The sequence below is a fragment of the Natator depressus genome, chromosome 4 (assembly GCF_965152275.1).
Source record: "Natator depressus isolate rNatDep1 chromosome 4, rNatDep2.hap1, whole genome shotgun sequence".
Taxonomy (NCBI): domain Eukaryota; kingdom Metazoa; phylum Chordata; order Testudines; family Cheloniidae; genus Natator; species Natator depressus.
Window position 1 is genome coordinate 253,267 of NC_134237.1, and position 20,858 is coordinate 274,124.

Here is a 20,858-nt window from a genome sequence, read left to right on the forward strand (position 1 = left end):
TTTGAGGTGTACTCGGCGTGAATGTAGCACTGTGAAGTGTCAGGCCCAGCCTGCATGACCGTGTCCTCCCTTTATCCTTGGCACAGATACAGGCAACACTAGTGCAAGCTTTCCTCACGCTGCCCTCCACCATCATTTGTAGTGAGTAGGGGCACGCTGCAGCACACACCACACTTGATGGGTCAGCCTTGTGCATGCTGGGGTGGCCACCTCCCCATTGATGAGACCTGGTACCACCTTCTTCCTGGAGCTGAAGTCTGCCCTGCTGCCGTCCCTGCCTGTGTTGCTGTTGTCTTCTCTAGCAGTTGGCTGGGAGGTGCGCATTGGCCCCATGCCATGTAGCATGTTGTCTCGAAGGGTGAAAGCAGGAAGAAGGGTGTCTTCATAGCCCACCCCGATATTCCATAACATCATTAAGGAAATATTTCTCAATGAACAGTAAAAGATCAGAAACAGCCAGTGTCCGCATCATGCTAAGGGTATTGGGATTTTCTTTAAATTTTCCAGACCAACCCCTAACACATGTTTGAAAATAAGACCAAGGTTTCTTTACTCTCTAGAGGAAGAAGACCCAAGATGGGACTTGAACCCACAATCTCTGGCTTTGGAAGCTAATACCATATCCATTAGGCCACTGGAGTATGGCTTAACTGCTGGCAGGTTGGAAATTCCCTCTCATAAATGCACATGCCTCACATTAGCTTGGAAGCCAAATACCCCCTTTATGTGCCTTACAGAAATGTCTGCATCCCCTGGCAATTGGGCAGGTCACTGACAGAGCTGAGCACCACCTTTCTGCAGCCATCTTTAGAGAAGAACCCCACCCTAGAGTCACACCTCCCTCCTCCAGCACCTCCACGTCTGTGGCTCTGAGTGCCAGTAGGATGATTAGGGGGGAATCTGGGGTGGGAAGGGGGGTCAGGTCAGCCTGTAAGGAGTAACCAGGTGGGGCAGACCCAGCGGGAGGCTGTGGGCTGCTGATCGGTTGTTGGGATCCGAGCTCTAGATCAAAGCTGCACAGCGACCCGACACCCAGGGTTACAAGGCCGACATAGTGACCCCCTCACTGGCCTCAGTGAACCCCAAACCCTTGTTACTCAGGACATTTAGGAGTCTCTGTCCCTTAATAGCTTCTGGGAGCTCCCCAGCGGGCTGCGGGCATCAGCCGCCTCCTGTCCCACAGGGTAGACTCTTGGCGCTGTGCCAGCCGCCCCCTCGCTCGAAGGCCCAGTGGAAGAAGAAGGAGGCCGGTGCTGGCAGAAGAGGGTTTTGATTCATCGACCTCTGTGCTATGGGAGAAGCACGGTTCCTCTGCGTCACTCAGCTGGCTTTTCTTCAGCAGCCCCAAGTAGCCTGACTCCAAGCTAGTGACTCCAGGCTCTGGCATGGGCAGGGAGTGGTGCAGGGTGCTGGGCAGCGGCCCTGGCAAACCAGCTGCTGGTAGGTGTCTCTGTGGTGTCATGGGTCAGTGAGTTCAGCTGTTAATGGAAAGGAGGGGGGGGTTATGCTCCCCCAGGGATGCCACTGAAGGCTCCTTGCGGGCTCCTAAAGTTCGGCTGGGAGCCTTGAAGTCCCCCTTTTGCCACCTTGAAGGTGTCCCTCTTGGACACAGTGGGTTCACCTGCTGGCTGGAAGAGTGTGGGGGCCGCGCCGCAAAAGCCAGTCTCCAAGCAGCCATGCCGGGGACGCAGGTTTAATCCAAGTACAAAACCTTCAGCCGGGTACATTTCGCTCCCTTCCCACCTCCGCCCAAGCGGCAAGGGAGAAACAGATGAGACGTGCCGGCTGAAGACGCCTCCCTCCCACTTCCCTGTTGGCTGCGCAAAGCCCTTGGCATGTCTCATGCCTCGTCAGGGAAGCACGGCCATGCTGCCCCAGCCTGAGTCCCGGCCGCAGCCTGGCCTGCCCCGGCTGACGGAGCACAAAGCCCCGTGAGTCAATGGCAGGTTGAGTCAGGAGCTGCGGCTCTTTCCCCCAACAGCCACACAGAGCTGCCCAGAGCTGCCCAGCGTCCCGAGAGCCTCCCTCGTGTTCTCCTGCAGCAGCAGGGTGGGAAAAGGGGACGAGGAAGCACGGCTGCCTCAGGCTGGGACAGGGGCCCTCACCACACGCAGGCCTCTTGCCTTCAGCCCAGGCAGCCAGAGGTGCTGGGGAGCTCCCTGGCAGGCCCCCGCCTCAGCCACCTCTGGCCTCATGGCCTAGGCTCTTGGCGCTCTGCTGGTCGCTGCCTCGCTTGAAGGCCCAGAGCAAAAAGAAACAAGCCTAGCAGAGGATGGTTTCGATCCATCAACCTCTGGGTTATGGGCCCAGCAAGCTGCCACTGCACCACTCTGCTGGGTCTATACCCACAGCCCCCCGCCTCCAGACTAGCGCCTTGCGAGCTCAGCACTGGCAGGCAGATGTGCAGCAGCCTTGTATCTCTGTGGTGCACTGCATCAGTGTGTTCTGCTGTTAATGCAAAGGATGGTGGTTTGAGCCTGGGACGGTGGCTGAATTTCTCCCTTTTTCTGGCTGGATTCCCCTCTCTCCCAGGACCGTCAGCCATGTTCACACTCACTGCTTACTGAGCCCAGCACTTATTCTCACAGCTCTGCCAAAGCACCTCAGTCCTGTCCCTCCATGACCCTTCCAGCCAGGAGAGGACCAAAAGGATTCCCCTCTTGGGGCTAATTCCATCCCCTTGCCACAGGGCTGTTTCATCCTCCCGTGAGAAGGGAATGATGGTGCTTGTATGAGCAAGTGTCTTAACTCCTTCTCCCAGTTTTCAATCAAACTCTGCATATTGGGTCAGATCCTCGGCTGCTCTAAACTTGTGTCAGGGAAGTCAGTGGAGATACACCGATTTACACCAGCTGAGGATATGGCCCATACCCTTTAAAGCTGTATCCCCACACCTAACCCCTAGGCAGCTGAGCACAGGTAGTGTTGTCTAGTGGCCAGAACGGAGGCCAGGGAGCCAGGAGCCCCGTGTGCTATTCACTGTGTGACCTCAGACAACTCCCTGCTGCTCTCTGCATCTCAGGTTTTCCTCCTTTGCAGTGTTACCTACCCCTGGTGTCAGAGGTGAAAGGAAGCCGGTAGGGGCCGGGACGGCGTACCGGTAAGAAAAGGTGTAGCAGCATACCAGCAAGGAAGTGGAGCATTCAGTACCGGCTTCCTTTCTGCCCAGTTACTGAATGTAAACCTGCTTCGTTTACAAGGGCTGAAAATATCAGGTTGTACGGTCACTGTCATAGATATACAAGGAAGGGTAACCACCTGTCTGTATACAGTGCTAGAAAATCCCTCTGGCCAGAGGCAACATCCTGTTACCTGTCAAGGGTTAATAAGCTCAGCTAACCTGGCTAGCACCTGACTCAAAGGTCCAATAAGGGGACAAGATACTTTTAAATCTTGGGGCGGGGGGAAGACTTTTGTTTTGTGCTCTTTGTTTAGGTGTTGTTCTCTCTTGGGACTGAGAGAGGCCAGACAGAAATCCACCTTCTCCAACCCATTCTAATCAAGTCTCCAATATTGCAACCAGTATAGGTAAGCCAGGCAAGGCGGATTCGTTTATCTCTTGTTTTATGTGAATTTTCCCTGTGTTAAGAGGGAGGTTTATTCCTGTTTTCTGTAACTTTAAGGTTTTGTCCAGAGGGAGATCCTCTGTGTTTTGAATCTGAATACCCTGTAAAGTATTTTCCATCCTGATTTTACAGAGATGATTTTTACCTTTCTTTTTTTTAATAAAATCCTTCTTTTAAGGACCTGAGTGATTTTTCCATTGTTCCAAGATCCAGGGGTTTGGGTCTTTGATGATTTTGTAACCAATTGGTGAGGATATTATTCTCAAGCCTCCCCAGGAAAGGGGGTGTGTAGGGCTTGGGGGGATATTTTGGGGGAAGACGTCTCCAAGTGGGCTGTGATAAAAATAAAGGGAAGGGTAACCACCTTTCTGTATACAGTGCTATAAAATCCCTCCTGACCAGAGGCAAAACCCTTTCACCTGTAAAGGGTTAAGAAGCTAAGATAACCTGGCTGGCACCTGACCAAAATGACCAATGAGGAGACAAGATACTTTCAAAGCTGGAGGGGGGGGAACAAAGGGTCTGTCTGTGTCTGTGATGCTTTTGCCGGGAACAGATCAGGAATTCAGCCTTACAACTGTTAGTTACTAAGTAATCAAGCTAGAAGTGCGTTAGATTTCCTTTTGTTTAACGGCTGGTGAAATAAGATGTGCTGAATGGAATGTATATTCCTGTTTTTGTGTCTTTTTGTAACTTAAGGTTTTGCCTAGAGGGATTCTCTATGTTTTGAATCTGATTACCCTGTAAGGCATTTACCATACTGATCTTACAGAGGTGATTCTTTTACCTTTTCTTTCAATAAAATTCTTCTTTTAAGAACCTTACAAGGGCTGAAAATATCAGGTAGTATGGTCACAAAAGCAAGGCCCTTCTCAATTCAGGAGGAATTTTGGATGTGCACAGACACAGACAGGACTGGTTCCTGCACGGTTACAGAACTGCAGTAAAGTAGAACAATTTTCAGCTTGTGTGATTGGAGGATATCTGGATCCATATGATAAGACTGTCCTACATAAATGAGGAAAAAGTGAGGTGCTTTTGTTATTCTTTTGTTCCACTCTTTGTTTCTGTGGGGAATTTGCCAGTGAAATATTCCTGTCTTCCCTTTCAACAATCAACACTAAAAGAAATGACAATGGCTGAGGAAAATAGCAATTCCAGTCCGAGTTAGCACTGGGGAGATGCCAGCATTTGTTGCTCAATTTTATTCTACTTTTTGCACAGCACGTTTCAGTGGATCAGCATATTTGATTGGGGAGAAATGAAGTAACAAGCAGCCCAAATTGAGCTTGACAGCAGACAAGTCTCTAGGTGTCTCTGTGGCACAATGGGTCAGCGCGTTCGGCTGTTAACCAAGAGGATGGTGGTTCGAGCCCACCCAGGGATGCTGGTAAGCTTGTGCTATTTCCTTGCTCCTCAAGACATGCTGGGAGCCTCAAAGGCCCCCTTTTTGCCACCTCAAACCCGATTCTCTTGGCCTCAGGGGGTTCAGCTGGTGGCCCGCAGAGTGCGCTGGATGCGAGTCAGAAACCCATCTCCCAGCAGCCGTGCCAGGGGCTCGGGCTTAATCCTCACGGCCGAGCACAAAACCTTCAGCTGGGGAACGTTTCACTCCCTTCCCGCCTCCGGCCAAGTGGCAAGGGAGAAACAGACGAGATGGGCCAGCTCGAAGATGCCTCCCTCCTGCTTCCCTGTTGGCTGCACACAGCCCTTGGCATGTCTCATGGCTCACCAGGGAAGCGCGGCCATGCTGCCCCAGCCTGAGTCCCGGCCGCAGCCTGGCCCGCCGCAGCTGATGGAGAGCAGAGCCCCGCGACTCAATGGCAGGTTGAGTCAGGGCCACATAACCCACCCTCCCAGTGCTCCGGGGCTGGGGTGGCTGGGGAGGCTGGGGCCATGCAGCCCACTCTCGAGCTGGGAGGGAGGCTGGGGGCACAAGCCTCTGGCGGGAGCTGGCTGCTGCAGTGGGGGGGCGGCTCTGGGCTCCAGTGGGGTTTGTGGAAGGGGCAGGGCCTCATGCAGAAGGGGCGGAGCAGGCGGTTAGTCTCCCCCAGCTGGTGGTTCACGTCCCGCCCATGGTGTTGCAATGGAAGAGGCTGCCCACTCTGCACTTGTAGCGAGGTTCCCCCACTACGTGGCCATGCAGAGGCTGCAGGAGACAGGCGGGCAATGGCGGGGGAGGGGGCGACGAGGGAGACAGGTGGGTGATGGCGGGGGAAGGGGCGACACTGGAGATAGGCGGGCGACGGCGGGGGAAGGGGCGACGCGGGAGACAGGCGGGCGACGGCGGGGAAAGGGGCGACGCGAGAGACAGGCAGGCGATGGCGGGGGAAGGGGCGAAGCGGGAGACAGGCGGGCGAAGGCAGGAGAAGGGGCAACGCGACAGACAGGCGGGTGATGGCAGGGGAAGGGGCGATGCGGGAGACGGGCGGGTGATGGCGGGGGAAGGGGCAACGCGGGAGACAGGCGGGTGATGGCGGGGGAAGGGGCGACGTGGGAGACAGGCAAGCGATGGCGGGGGAAGGGGCGATGCGGGAGACAGGCGGGCGACGGCAGGGGAAGGGGCGACGCTGGAGATAGGCGGGCGACGGCGGGGGAAGGGGCGACGCGGGAGACAGGCGGGCGACGGCGGGGAAAGGGGCGACGCGAGAGACAGGCAGGCGATGGCGGGGGAAGGGGCGAAGCGGGAGACAGGCGGGCGAAGGCGGGAGAAGGGGCGACGCGGGAGACAGGCGGGCGATGGCGGGGGAAGGGGCGACGCGGGAGACGGGCGGGCGAGGGCAGGGGAAGGGTCGACGCGGGAGACAGGCGGGCGAAGGCGGGAGAAGGGGCAAGGCGGAAGACAGGCGGGCGACGGCGGGGGAAGGGGCGAGGCGGGAGACAGGCGGGCGACGGGAGGGAAAGGGGCGATGCGGGAGACAGGCGGGTGATGGCGGGGGAAGGGGCGATGTGGGAGACAAGCAGGCGACAGCGGGGGAAGGGGTGACACGGGAGACAGGCGGGAGACGGCAGCGGAAGGGGCGACGTGGGAGACAGGCAGGCAACGGCAGGGGAAGGGGCGACATGGGAGACAGGCGGGCGAAGGCGGGAGAAGGGGTGACGCGGGAGACAGACGGGCGACGGCGGGGGAAGGGGCGACGCGGGAGACAGGCGGGCGACGGGAGGGGAAGGGGCGACACGGGAGACAGGCGGGCGATGGTGGGGGAAGGGGCGACGTGGGAGACAAGCGGGCGACGGCGAGGGAAGGGGCGACGCGGGAGAGAGGCGGGTGATGGCGGGAGAAGGGGCGACGCGGGAGAGAGGCGGGCGACGGCGGGGGAAGGGGCGACGCGGGAGACAGGCGGGTGATGGCGGGGGAAGGGGCGACGTGGGAGACAGGCAGGCGACGGCGGGGGAAGGGGCGACGTGGGAGACAGGCGGGCGACGGCAGGGGAAGGGGCGACGCTGGAGACAGGCGGGCGACGGCGGGGGAAGGGGCGACGCGGGAGACAGGCGGGCGACGGCGGGGGAAGGGGCGACGCGGGAGACAGGCGGGCGAAGGCGGGAGAAGGGGCAACGCGGAAGACAGGCGGGCGACGGCGGGGGAAGGGGCGACGCGGGAGACAGGCGGGCGACGGGAGGGGAAGGGGCGACACGGGAGACAGGCGGGTGATGGCGGGGGAAGGGGCGACGTGGGAGACAGGCAGGCGACGGCGGGGGAAGGGGCGATGCGGGAGACAGGCGGGCGACGGCAGGGGAAGGGGCGACGCTGGAGATAGGCGGGCGACGGCGGGGGAAGGGGCGACGCGGGAGACAGGCGGGCGACGGCGGGGAAAGGGGCGACGCGAGAGACAGGCAGGCGATGGCGGGGGAAGGGGCGAAGCGGGAGACAGGCGGGCGAAGGCAGGAGAAGGGGCGACGCGGGAGACAGGCGGGCGATGGCGGGGGAAGGGGTGACGCGGGAGACGGGCGGGCGAGGGCAGGGGAAGGGTCGACGCGGGAGACAGGCGGGCGAAGGCGGGAGAAGGGGCAATGCGGAAGACAGGCGGGCGACGGCGGGGGAAGGGGCGAGGCGGGAGACAGGAGGGCGACGGGAGGGAAAGGGGCGATGCGGGAGACAGGCGGGTGATGGCGGGGGAAGGGGCGATGTGGGAGACAAGCGGGCGACGGCGGGGGAAGGGGTGACACGGGAGACAGGCGGGAGACGGCAGCGGAAGGGGCGACGTGGGAGACAGGCAGGCAACGGCAGGGGAAGGGGCGACATGGGAGACAGGCGGGCGAAGGCGGGAGAAGGGGTGACGCGGGAGACAGACGGGCGACGGCGGGGGAAGGGGCGACGCGGGAGACAGGCGGGCGATGGCGGGGGAAGGGGCGACACGGGAGACGGGCGGGCGAGGGCAGGGGAAGGGTCGACACGGGAGACAGGCGGGCAAAGGCGGGAGAAGGGGCAACGCGGAAGACAGGCGGGCGACGGCGGGGGAAGGGGCGACGCGGGAGACAGGCGGGCGACGGGAGGGGAAGGGGCGACACGGGAGACAGGCGGGCGACGGCGGGGGAAGGGGCGACGCGGGAGACAGGCGGGCGACGGGAGGGAAAGGGGCGATGCGGGAGACAGGCGGGTGATGGCGGGGGAAGGGGCGATGTGGGAGACAGGCAGGCAACGGCAGGTGGAAGGGGCGACGCGGGAGACAGGCGGGCGATGGCGGGGGAAGGGGCGACACGGGAGACGGGCGGGCGAGGGCAGGGGAAGGGTCGACGCGGGAGACAGGCGGGCGAAGGCGGGAGAAGGGGCAACGCGGAAGACAGGCGGGCGACGGCGGGGGAAGGGGTGACGCGGGAGACAGGCGGGCGACGGGAGGGGAAGGGGCGACACAGGAGACAGGCGGGCGATGGTGGGGGAAGGGGCGACGTGGGAGACAAGCGGGCGACGGCGAGGGAAGGGGCGACGCGGGAGAGAGGCGGGTGATGGCGGGAGAAGGGGCGACGCGGGAGACAGGCGGGCGACGGCGGGGGAAGGGGCGACGCGGGAGACAGGCGGGTGATGGCGGGGGAAGGGGCGACGTGGGAGACAGGCAGGCGACGGCGGGGGAAGGGGCGACGTGGGAGACAGGCGGGCGACGGCAGGGGAAGGGGCGACGCTGGAGACAGGCGGGCGACGGCGGGGGAAGGGGCGACGCGGGAGACAGGCGGGCGAAGGCGGGAGAAGGGGCGACGCGGGAGACAGGTGGGCGACGGGAGGGGAAGGGGCGACACGGGAGACAGGCGGGTGATGGCGGGGGAAGTGGCGACGTGGGAGACAGGCAGGCGACGGCGGGGGAAGGGGCGATGCGGGAGACGGGCGGGCGACGGCGGGGAAGGGGCGACGCTGGAGACAGGCGGGCGACGGCGGGGGAAGGGGCGAAGCGGGAGACAGGCGGGTGATGGCGGGGGAAGGGGCGACGTGGGAGACAGGCACGCGACGGCGGGGGAAGGGGCGACGTGGGAGACAGGCGAGGGACGGCAGGGGAAGGGGCGACGCTGGAGACAGGCGGGCGACGGCGGGGGAAGGGGCGACGCGGGAGACAGGCGGGCGACGGCGGGGGAAGGGTCGATGCGGGAGACAGGCGGGCGAAGGCGGGAGAAGGGGCAACGCGGAAGACAGGCGGGCGACGGCGGGGGAAGGGGCGACGCGGGAGACAGGCGGGCGACGGGAGGGGAAGGGGCGACGCTGGAGATAGGGGGGCGACGGCGGGGGAAGGGGCGATGCGGGAGACAGGCGGGCGACGGCGGGGAAGGGGCGACGCTGGAGACAGGCGGGCGACGGCAGGGGAAGGGGCGACGCGGGAGACAGGCGGGCGACGGCGGGGAAAGGGGCGACGCGAGAGACAGGCGGGCGACGGCGGGGGAAGGGGCGAAGCGGGAGACAGGCGGGTGATGGCGGGGGAAGGGGCGACGTGGGAGACAGGCGGGCGATGGCGGGGGAAGGGGCGACGCGGGAGACGGGCGGGCGAGGGCAGGGGAATGGTTGACGCGGAAGACAGGCGGGCGACGGCGGGGGAAGGGGCGACGCGGGAGACAGGCGAGGGACGGCAGGGGAAGGGGCGACGCTGGAGACAGGCGGGCGACGGCGGGGGAAGGGGCAACGCGGGAGACAGGCGGGCGACGGCGGGGGAAGGGGCGACGTGGGAGACAGGCGGGCGAAGGCGGGAGAAGGGGCGACACGGGAGACAGGCGGGCAACGGCGGGGGAAGGGGCGACGCTGGAGACAGGCGGGCGACGGCAGGGGAAGGGGCGACACGGGAGACAGGCGGGCGACGGGAGGGGAAAGGGCGACGCGGGAGACAGGCGGGTGATGGCGGTGGAAGGGCGAGGCGGGAGACAGGCGGGTGATGGCAGGGGAAGGGGCGACGCGGGAGACAGGCGGGTGATGGCGGGGGAATGGGCGACGCGGGAGACAGGTGGGCGATGGCGGGGGAAGGGGCGACACGGGAGACAGGCGGGTGATGGCAGGGGAAGGGGCGACACGGGAGACAGGCGGGCGACGGCGGGGGAAGGGGTGACACGGGAGACAGGCGATCGATTGCGGGGGAAGGGGCGACGTGGGAGACAGGCGGGCAACGGCGGGGGAAGGGGCGACGCGGGAGACAGGCGGGCGACGGGAGGGGAAAGGGCGACGTGGGAGACAGGCGGGCGATGGCGGGGGAAGGGGCGACGCGGGAGACAGGCGGGCGACGGCCGGGGAAGGGGCGACGAGGGAGACGGGCGGGCGACGGCGGGGGAAGGGGTGACGCGGGAGACAGGTGGGCGATGGCAGGTGAAGGGAAAACCAGTCCTCTAGCTGGGGTTTCAACTCACAACTGCAGCATTGCTCTATAAGTCCTGTGCACTAAGCCATTGCACCACTGGAGCCCACATTTAGGGACTTGTCTCTTTAGGTCATAGATGGATGGGTTGGCGGGGGTTGCATTACTAAAACAAATCCATATGAAAGGCTGCAGGACAGCAGGAGCAGAGGTGGGGAGCCTCCTTCTGTGTGATCGAGCTGGTTCCCACCTTCCGCTGCTGAGGGGAAGGTTGGTGCTTTGAGCCCACCCGGTGCTGGATCTTCTCCTGGGTGAGGTTAACGAGACTCTGAAGAAGCAAAGGGAAGACTTTTCTATTCCGGCCGATCTTCATCTGTCTCCTGTGGCCCTTTAGGCTTTCTGCTCCCCTGTTGGGGCGATGCAGAGGCAAGTCCCGACCTGGGTGAGTCACGGAGAGGCTGTGTCCCATGCCGTGTGTGTGTGGGAGAGGGGTAGGGCAGGGTTGGGGTGGGCTCCAGGGGAAAAGGTTGGGTGTGACAGTGTGTGGGGGAGGGGGAAGGGTGTGTTTCTTAGGATATAAATGAGGGCAAACACAGGGGTAGTGACAGTGAAGCCCCGGATCTGAGTGTTATGACCCTGTGCGGTGCTGCCATTCACCTTCCCCTCCTGTGGTCTCAGCTGTCATTGAATCCAGCATTTTTTCACGTGTCATCGTCCCAGAGGTGTCACACATGCCCCAAATACAGAGTGTCCCTCTTGGAGACGAGAGGACTGGAGTGGATTTCAGCTGCTGGACAGCTCTGCTGGGTTTTCTACATTCGCAAGGGGAACTGCTGAGTGTTTATATTCATTTCAAGCATCCCCATTCAGCGGACTCCTGAACACAATGGAGATGGGTCCAGAAATCGATTTTCAGTTGAAAAAGTTTTTAAAGGGAAGCGCTTGGATTTGAACTAGGAACCCATTGCCCTGCAGGCAAGTATTCAACCAGTGAGCTACACTCTCAATAAAGACTGCCCTGTATAGCCCAGAGCAGGAACGGCTTTGAACCTGGGGGTTAATAAACTTTATCTCTACACAAACCCCACGGCTTACAAGATCCCCACACCTGCCCTGTGTCACCAGAGCACAACAACAACTTTCCTTGGAGCACACACTGCTCCCCAGCTCTGTGCCCTTCCATCTCCCCAGCATTGCTCCAATCCCTTAAAGCAGGGTCTCAAACTCACTTTACCTTAGGGCCAGTGCCAATCCTCAAATTCTCCCAGTGGGCCAATAATGTCACTCATGCCACCCAGAACCCGCTCCCCAAAACTCCACCCCCCAAAAACTCTGCCCCCGACCTGCCTAAGGCTCTGGGAGGGAGTTTGGGTGGGAGAAGAGGTCTGGGCTAGGCGACTGGGGTGCGGGCTCTGGAGGGGACTTTGGGTGCAGAAGGGCTGAGAGGTTGGGCTCTGGGAGGCAGTTTGGGTGGGAGAAGGGGGTCTGGGGTGCAGGCTCTGGGATGCAGTTTGGGTCCTGGGTGCAGGCTCCGGACTGGGGCAGGGGGTGGGGGTGCAGGAGGAGGGGGTAGGGGTGCAGGCTCTGGGAGGGAGTTTGGAGGCTCAGGGGGTGTGCGGAGGAAGGGGGTGCAGGCTCTGGGAGGGAGTTTGGAGGCTGGGGGATGTGATGCAGGCTCTGGGAGAGAGTTGGGGATGCGAGGGGGGTATGTGGGGTGGGGATGCAGGCTCTGGAAGGGGGATGGAGATGCAGTGCTTACCTGGGGCTCCAAGGTGGGGGGGGGGCCTCTGCGCCGTGTTGGCCATAAGCACCACCCCCACAGAGCCCCATTAGCCACAGAGGCAGTTGGGGAGGGGCAGCACGTGCAGGCACAGCCCTCCCCCCTGCCCCGGGGCGGCACTGAGGGGCCAGCAGCCACTGGAGCGAGCAGGAAGATGCCGCTCAGCTCCGCTGTGCTGCCAGGGCCCCTGGAGTGGGGAGGGGGAGCGTCTGGGGTTCCCTGGTGGGGCCAAGGGTGAGACCCAGCTCCAAAACTGCTGGAGCCCTGCGGGCCACATTGGGGAGGCTCGCGGGCCGCAAAAGGCCCGGAGGCTGGGAGTTTGACATCTCAGATATAATTGCTTCAGCCTTGCAGTTCAAAAATTCCAAAAGTAAACATCTCTTCAAATCCAAGGGAGTGGAGATCAGTCAATGTTCAGAGTCATCCCATGTGAAAGCACCAAATTGTGGTTCATACTGGCCCCATCGTGTGGCCATCACCTTTCCCTCCTCTCCCTTAAAAGTTTTGGTATTTTGCATAGAAACTTTCTTCCCTCAGGAGAGACCTGGGAACCAGGGCTGCCAGGCAGACAAACAACTTTAAGAGGAGGTGTCCCTCTCCCGGTCAAAAAATGATCTCCTGCCTTCAGTTCAGTGACAGCCTGAATTGTTCCTTATACCGCCAGAGCCGGAGGATTGAAAGCAGCAACATCAAACCTCTGTGTAGCTCACAGGAAAGAACACAAACACTCCCTGGTATCTGAAGAGATGTTTCGTTTTACCCTTGGTCAACCGCAAGGCTAAAGGGAAAGGCGGTGGCCCCAGATATAGAGTGAAACACAACACATCATAGCTATGCCCACAGCAAAATCTTTTTATATACTTCTTATTACCTCAGTGTATTGTTTTCTCTGGAGTCTAGACCTTGACTGTCCCCTGTCCAAGAAATTTGGACCTTGATAAAAAGAATCGACTACCCCTGGTTAAGGCCATGGACTTGACACCCACCGGGGTGTCCTACACAGGTACCAGTACTAACAGCAATGGCCGCCTTTTAGCCATAGTTTTTAATCAGGGCAATAAATTGAAACAAACCCCTGTTAAATCATTTCTCAGCCTGAGCCCTTCACCCACATTCCGTAGGGCATTGGGCCACCATGTGGATGTTTCATTTCCCACCTCAATTTCACACAGAGACACAATTTCCTTTGCACAGATCCATGAACAGCAAAACCTCCCTGTGTCTCTTGTCTGAGCCAGGGCATTCAATTCCAGTGAACCCTTCTCTCCTGCAATGGCAATGGTCAGACAGAGGGAAGTGGCTACTTACGTCCCTGTCGGGGAGAAATTGCTCGGCTCTTTCTTTATGCTGCTGTTATTAGTCCATGCAAAATCAAGGATGGAATGCCAGGCTGAGTTCATGCACCAACCCCCTGAAAAGTTTCCATGCCCCAGAGAAAACCTGACCCCTGCTATTGGAATGATGTGCTGGAGATTTGAATCGGAAAGGGACTGTCTGCTTGTCAACGTGGGGAATGAACACTGATCTACAGCAATGTCGTTAACAAAAACACACTCTCATCGTGCTCCAGCCGGAAGGGAAATGGGCAGGAATTCTCCCTGTTCACCCATGGGCACACTTACACTAATGAGCAGCCGCGAGTGTGCCGGGGAAGCTGGTCTGAGCAAACAATCTGAAGTGACAATTCTGTGAGAACTGAATCATAGTGTAGTGGAAGAGCCGTACATCAAATAGTTGGAGCCGAGTGGTTAAGGCGATCGACCAGAAATCCATCGGGGTCGCCCCGCGCAGGTTCAAATCCTGCCAACTATGGAAGCACTGGGCTGTTATTATTACTGCAGTCTTAGAGCCTGAGCATCCACAGTGTGAGCTGGAGCCAGAGCTGGCCTCTTAGGCTGTCTACACTTAAAACTCTGCTCTGACACTTCTCTAGCACCTTAGGTAGACAGTCACTACAGAGACTTGAGGGGTTTTCCCATCCCTGCAATAGTTAAATTGACGGAACAATTTTTCCTTCTATTTAGCTCTATCTAACCAGGGCTTAGGTCAGCTTAACTGTGTTGGTTTGGGGGTGTGGATTTTTCACACCCTGAGAGACGTAGCTCTGCCAGTTAAGTGCCCAGCGTGCACCAGCCCTTAGATCCCTCTTAGGATTTCCATGCAAGCACTGAACTGTGAGAGGAAAACATCAACTCACAAACACGGAGACTGAATTCCCCAAATTTAAGCTCTCTGCACTTTTGAGAAAGTCACAAAATTCAATTCATTCCTGCTAGGACAGAGAAAAAAATAAGTGATACTAAGTTTTTGGCTTGATTAAATAAAGTTAAGGGTTTAATTACTACAGTAAAAATATGTACCGATTCGTCTAAATAACACCATAACTTGAAATAGAAACAGAGACAAATCTTGTCAGTGACGACTAATTTAACAAATGATCTTCCCATTGTTAATTTCCACTGTGCCCCACTGCAGGTCTGGGCCCCTCCAGTGTAACTGCTCTGCATTCGTCTTCCTGTTAGAATTGGTTCTGGACATTCCCAACTTTGGAAAATTCTGCAATTCAGAATTTGAATAGTGACCCCGGCTCCTTCCTGCACCTGCTCTACATCGCTACACAGCACCTTCTCCACCTGCAGAGTCACCCGCAGGGTTCAGCAGGGACCCCTGGCAAGGACAGTGGGTGCAGCTAACAGCCCGGTGTGCCTGGCAGTGAGGCAGGGGCAGCCCGAGGCTGGAAGCTCTGAGTCAGCTGTGGAGAAGCAACCCCCCCACACACACACAAGTACAGAGATTGAATTCCCCAACTTTAGCATCATGACGCCCTGTAGAAAGCCCCACGTGTCCGCTGTTTTTTCACAGGGCGATGCAAAAATCAGGTGACACCAATTTTGAAGTTTGAGTAAATAAAGTTTCGGAGATAGTTATTAAGCTCGCAAAAATATTCCAAAGATCCCTCTGCATAACACCAGAAAGTGAAATAGGAACAGAGACAAACTTTGTCAGCAAAGGCTAATTTCCCAAACGATCCTCAAAATATTTCTAATTCCCATCTGTCCTCCACAGGAGCTCTGTGAAGTTTAACTGCTCTGCAGCCAGCTGCCCATTAGAAATGCTTCTGTGGGACATTCCCAGACCTGGACATTTACGAACGACAGAATTTGAAGAGCAAACCCGGCTCCCCGCACCAGGCGGGATTGGAGTGTTTTGTCCCTGGCACTTGGTCTTTTCAAATAGTACAGACCCTCCCGTGCCCAGCCAGCCAATGAACTTGGGGAAAAGGTTGCAGGAAGCAGAGACCTTAGAAACAAGGATATAAGTGTCCATTCATCAGGCAAGGTGGCCTAGTAGTTAAAGCAATAGTCTGCTCATCTGATGCCATTCTTGAGCTGCCTGTTATAAAAGGCTGGTTCCCCACTTCAGTTCCAACGGCTGTGCTAGAAACACCCCCAGGTCCCTGCTCACCCCAGTGGGAGCAAAATGAGAAATCCCCAGTGGGTGCTGCCCTTAGCCCCGGGCTGCTGTCTCATGGGTCGGGGGATTGATGGTTGGCTGCTGAGGAGGGAGACAGGACAGCCCTTTGGGGCTCTGCTCTGAGCATCTGCCCAGCCCAGGCTGCCCGCTGGCCTCAGCTTCTGCCCCTCCGCGCTCTGGAGCAGGGGTTCCATCACCATTTTTTTGGTGGCCTCAGAGTGCGGCCACCAACTTTTGCTGGTGGCAACTGTGGCAATTTTTCCAAGCCGGAGCTCCACTGCCCCGGGGGTTGAAGTCTGAAGCCATAGCCCATGGGCTGAATCATAGAATCATAGAATCATAGAATATCAGGGTTGGAAGGGACCTCAGGAGGTCATCTAGTCCAACCTCCTGCTCAAAACAGGACCAATCCCCAATTAAATCATTCCAGCCAGGGCTTTGTCAAGCCTGACCTTAAAAACTTCTAAGGCAGGAGATGCTACCACCTCCCTAGGTAACGCATTCCAGTGTTTCACCACCCTCCTAGTGAAAAAGTTTTTCCTAATATCCAACCTAAACCTCCCCCACTGAAACTTGAGACCATTAATCCTTGTCCAGTCATTTTCTACCACTGAGAATAGTCTAGAACCATCCTCTTTGGAACCACCTCTCAGGCAGTTGAAAGCAGCTATCAAATCCCCCCTCATTCTTCTCTTCTGCAGACTAAACAATCCCAGTTCCCTCAGCCTCTCCTCATAAGTCATGTGTTCCAGACCCCTAATCATTTTTGTTGCCCTTCGCTGGACGCTCTCCCATTTTTTCACATCCTTCTTGTAGTTTGGGGCCCAAAACTGGACACAGTACTCCAGATGAGGCTTCACCAATGTCGAATAGAGGAGAACGATCATGTCTCTCGATCTGCTGGCTATGCCCCTACTTATACATCCCAAAATGCCATTGGTCTTCTTGGCAACAAGGGCACACTGCTGACTCATATCCAGCTTCTCGTCCACTGTCACCCCTAGGTCCTTTTCCGCAGAACTGCTGCCTAGCCATTCGGTCCCTAGTCTGTAGCTGTGCATTGGGTTCTTCCGTCCTAAGTGCAGGACCCTGCACTTATCCTTCTTGAACCTCATCAGATTTCTTTTGGCCCAATCCTCCAATTTGTCTAGGTCCCTCTGTATCCTATCCCTACCTGCCACCGTATCTACCACTCCTCCTAGTTTAGTATCATCCACAAATTTGCTGAGAGTGCAATCCACACCATCCTCCAGATCATTTATAAAGATATTGAACAAAACTGGCCCCAGGACCGACCCTTGGGGCACTCCACTTGATACCGGCTGCCATCTAGACATGGAGCCATTGATCACTACCCGTTGAGCCCCACAATCTAGCCAACTTTCTACCCACCTTATAGTGCATTCATCCAGCCCATACTTCTTTAACTTGCTGACAAGAATACTGTGGGAAACCGTGTCAAAAGCTTTGCTAAAGTCAAGAAACAATACATCCACTGCTTTCCCTTCATCCACAGAATCAGTAATCTCATCTTAGAAGGCGATTAGATTAGTCAGGCATGACCTTCCCTTGGTGAACCCATGCTGACTGTTCCTGATCACTTTCCTCTTGTGTAAGTGCTTCAGGATTGATTCCTTGAGGACCTGCTCCATTATTTTTCTGGGGACTGAGGTGAGGCTGACTGGCCTGTAGTTCCCAGGATCCTCCTTCTTCCCTTTTTTAAAGATGGGCACTACATTAGCCTTTTTCCAGTCGTCCAGGACTTCCCCCAATCGCCATGAGTTTTCAAAGATAATGGCCAATGGCTCTGCAATCACAGCCGCCAACTCCTTTAGCACTCTCGGATGCAGCACATCCGGCCCCATGGACTTGTGCATGTCCAGCTTTTCTAAATAGTCCCTAACCACTTCTTTCTCCACAGAGGGCTGGTCACCTACTCCCCATGCTGTGCTGCCCAGTGCAGCAGTCTGAGAGCTGACCTTGTTCGTGAAGACAGAGGCAAAAAAAGCATTGAGTACATTAGCTTTTTCCACAGCCTCTGTCACTAGGTTGCCTCCCTCATTCAGTAAGGGGCCCACACTTTCCTTGGCTTTCTTCTTGTTGCTAACATACCTGAAGAAACCCTTCTTGTTACTCTTAACATCTCTTGCTAGTTGCAGCTCCAGGTGCGATTTGGCCCTCCTGATTTCATTCCTACATGCCTGAGCAACATTTTTATACTCTTCCCTGGTCATTTGTCCAATCTTCCACTTCTTGTAAGCTTCTTTTTTATGTTTAAGATCCGCAAGGGTTTCACTGTTAAGCCAAGCTGGTCGCCTGCCATATTTACTATTCTTTCAACACATCGCGATGGTTTGTCCCTCTATCCTCAATAGGGATTCTTTGAAATACAGAAAGCTCTCCTGGACTCCTTTCCCCCTCATGTTATTCCCCCAGGGGATCCTACCCATCAGTTCCCTCAGGGAGTTGAAGCCTGCTTTCCTGAAGTCCAGGGTCTGTATTCTGCTGCTTATCTTTCTTCCCTGGGTCAGGATCCTGAACTCAACCAACTCATGGTCACTGCCTCCCAGATTCCCATCCACTTTTGCTTCCCCTACTAATTCTTCCCGGTTTGTGAGCAGCAGGTCAAGAAAAGCTCTCCCCCAGTTGGCTCCTCCAGCACTTGCACCAGGAAATTGTCCCCTACATTTTCCAAAAACTTCCTGGATTGAAGCCTGGATTGAAGCCCAGAACCCTCTGCTGAAGCCCTGTGGCTGGAGCTGGGGATGGCTGGAGGTGGGTAGGCTAAAGCCCAGAGCCGTGGGGCTGACACGAGGGAGGGAGGGGCCTGAAACCCCAAGCCCACTCCTGGAGCCCTGGCAAGCTGGAGCCCAAAGTCTTCCCCCAGAGGCTCTCAGCCCCCTGGTAGGTGAGTTGGGAACTCACCAGCTGCCTGCAGAGTTGAAGGTTCCTACCCCGTCAAGAACACCCCCAGCCCCACATGCCTGCAGATGCGCTGCCTGGAGCCCCAAGGGGCTGGGAGGTACATGACGCCGATCCCCTGCTGGTAGCGCCAGCAAACACCAAGGCAGTGCTTCCAGGAGCAACAGCTGGACGCTGCAGGGAGAGGCTGCTGCTTTCCCCCCACCTGCATCTCTGAAGGTGGGAGATGATTTGCTGACAGGGGGACAGCTGTCTCCTATTACAGGTGTTTATCTGGTACCGTGTAGCAGGCAGGCCTTGTTCCCAGGTCTCTCTGAGGAAATAAAGTTTCTGTGCAAAATACCACAACTTGTAACGGAGAGGAGGGAAAGGCGATGGGACCAGGACGTAAGGGATGAAACGTAACATGGTTCTTTCATGTGCGTTAACTCTGAAAAGGGATTGATCTCCACTCCATTGTATTTGAAGGGATGTTTATTTTTACCCTGGGTAAAATACAAGGCTGAAGCCATTTTATGGGGGGTGACACTAGGATTCAAGGGTTAGTTAGTGTGATAAAAATGGTTTTAAAAAGTCAGTTGAAACGTGAGCTGGCTGTTATTAAAGGTGTTTCCCCAGGTCAGCTCCAAAAGCTCTTCTAGAGACGCCCTGGGTTCCACTGCACCAGCCAGCTCCCGCCGGAGGCTTGTGCCCCGAGGCTTCCCCCCAGCCCCAGAGTGGGCTGTGCGGCCCCAGCCTCCCCAGCCCCGGAGCACGAAAAGGGCGGGTTATGCGGCCCGGACTCAACCTGCCGTTGACTCGCGGGGCTCTGCACTCCATCAGCCGGGGCGGGCCAGGCTGCGGCCGGGACTCAGCATGGCCGCGCTTCCCTGGTGAGCCATGAGACAGGCCAAGAGCTTTGCGCAGCCAACAGGGAAGTGGGAGGAAGGCGTCCTCGAGCTGGCACGTCTCGTCCGTTTCTCCCTTGCTGCTTGGTGGAGGCAGGAAGTGACCAAACATTCCTGGCTGAAGGTTTAGCCCTCGACCTTGAGGATGAAGCTCGAGTGCCCGGCGTGGCTGCAGGGAGATGGGTTTCTGACTCGCATCCAGCGCACTCTTCGGGCAACCAGCTGAACCCCCTGAGGCCAAGAGGGATGGCTTTGAGGTGGCAAAAAGGGGCCTTTGAGGCTCCCAGCACATCTTGAGGAGCAAGGAAATAGCACGAGGTTACTAGCGTCCCTGGGTGGGCTCGAACCACCATCCTCTCGGTTAACAGCCGAACGCGCTGACCCATTGCGCCACAGAGACACCTAGAGACCTGTCTGCTGTCACCCAGGCTGTGCAGCCTGCAGATCTGCTGCCCACGCTAGAGCTTGCAAGGAGCTAGTCCGGACAGGACCGGATTCACCGTGGCACCAATGGCTCCACCGTGCCAGGCCCAAGCTCAGACGGGGCCCATAACACTCGCTTCCTCCCCTCTCGCAGCGCTGCAGAAGTGGTCCTGGTCCCACAGTGGAGGGGGACATGTGAGCTTGTTGCAGTGCTGCTGCTCAGGGATGGGAACTTCCTTTTACCCCAGCCTCCCAAATCATCCAGGCTGCACTTTCTGCATGACTACATGGCAGCTGAGGGGTGCGTGGGAATTGGTGGCCTCTGCTGCAGGTGATGGGCATCTCAGCTACTTAAAGCCATGGCCTAGAGGAGGGAAGCCCTTAACTGCAGAGTCTGCAGCTGCCTAGGACCAGTGCTGAGGATTTAGAGGCCCTGATGCTGCCGTTGCTAGGTTCAAGCATGCTCAGCCTTGGAATTGCCACCCCTCCCTTGACTAGTAGCTGCGGCTATCTCAGGCTGGCCTCAGACAATTGGCCCCATGGCTATAGTCAGAGAAGCTGCACGTGGCTCTGTGACTATTGGGAGCCCTAAAGCTAGAGCAGATAAAGAAACTGGAATTAACCTCAAGGAACAGAGATCACCCATAGGAAAGGAATGTCAAGGGGAGCAGGGAAAGAGGAAGCAGGTGAGGCTTGCAGTGGGAGAATAGTCCCAGCGGGTTGGGGAGCATGTCCAAAGTAGAAAGGAAACAAGCATAGGGAGAGGTGGTGGTGACCAGGCAGTAGACTAGCATGTAGATGGGAGCAGAGGGAGAAAGGCTGGTGTCTTCAGATTCCCAAGGGCTCAGTCCTCACTTTGGGGAAATGGTGTTTGCAAGAGGCTTGCTCCAATGTCAGGATGGGCGCTGGGGAGGGGATTTGTCAGAACTGATCAGGTATCTGCTGGCTTTGGATCTTTGAGCTGAGAGTGGGACCACACACAGTGACCTGTGACATGGGGTGGCACTGGAGACGTGGCTATAGAAGGTCTGAATGAGGAAGGAGA

At 57.6% G+C, this 20,858-nt stretch overlaps 1 protein-coding gene and 2 non-coding genes across 5 annotated transcripts in view; 2 read left to right on the forward strand and 1 right to left on the reverse strand.

Annotated features, from left to right (window-relative positions):
• Positions 1-20,858, forward strand: part of LOC141986089 (uncharacterized) — a 222,138-nt gene that overhangs the window by 173,240 nt on the left and 28,040 nt on the right. The window lies entirely within an intron of this gene.
• Positions 4,880-4,953, forward strand: TRNAN-GUU (transfer RNA asparagine (anticodon GUU)). The gene has a single exon. It is a non-coding gene; the product is annotated as a tRNA-Asn (tRNA).
• Positions 19,717-19,790, reverse strand: TRNAN-GUU (transfer RNA asparagine (anticodon GUU)). Its single transcript has one exon. It is a non-coding gene; the product is annotated as a tRNA-Asn (tRNA).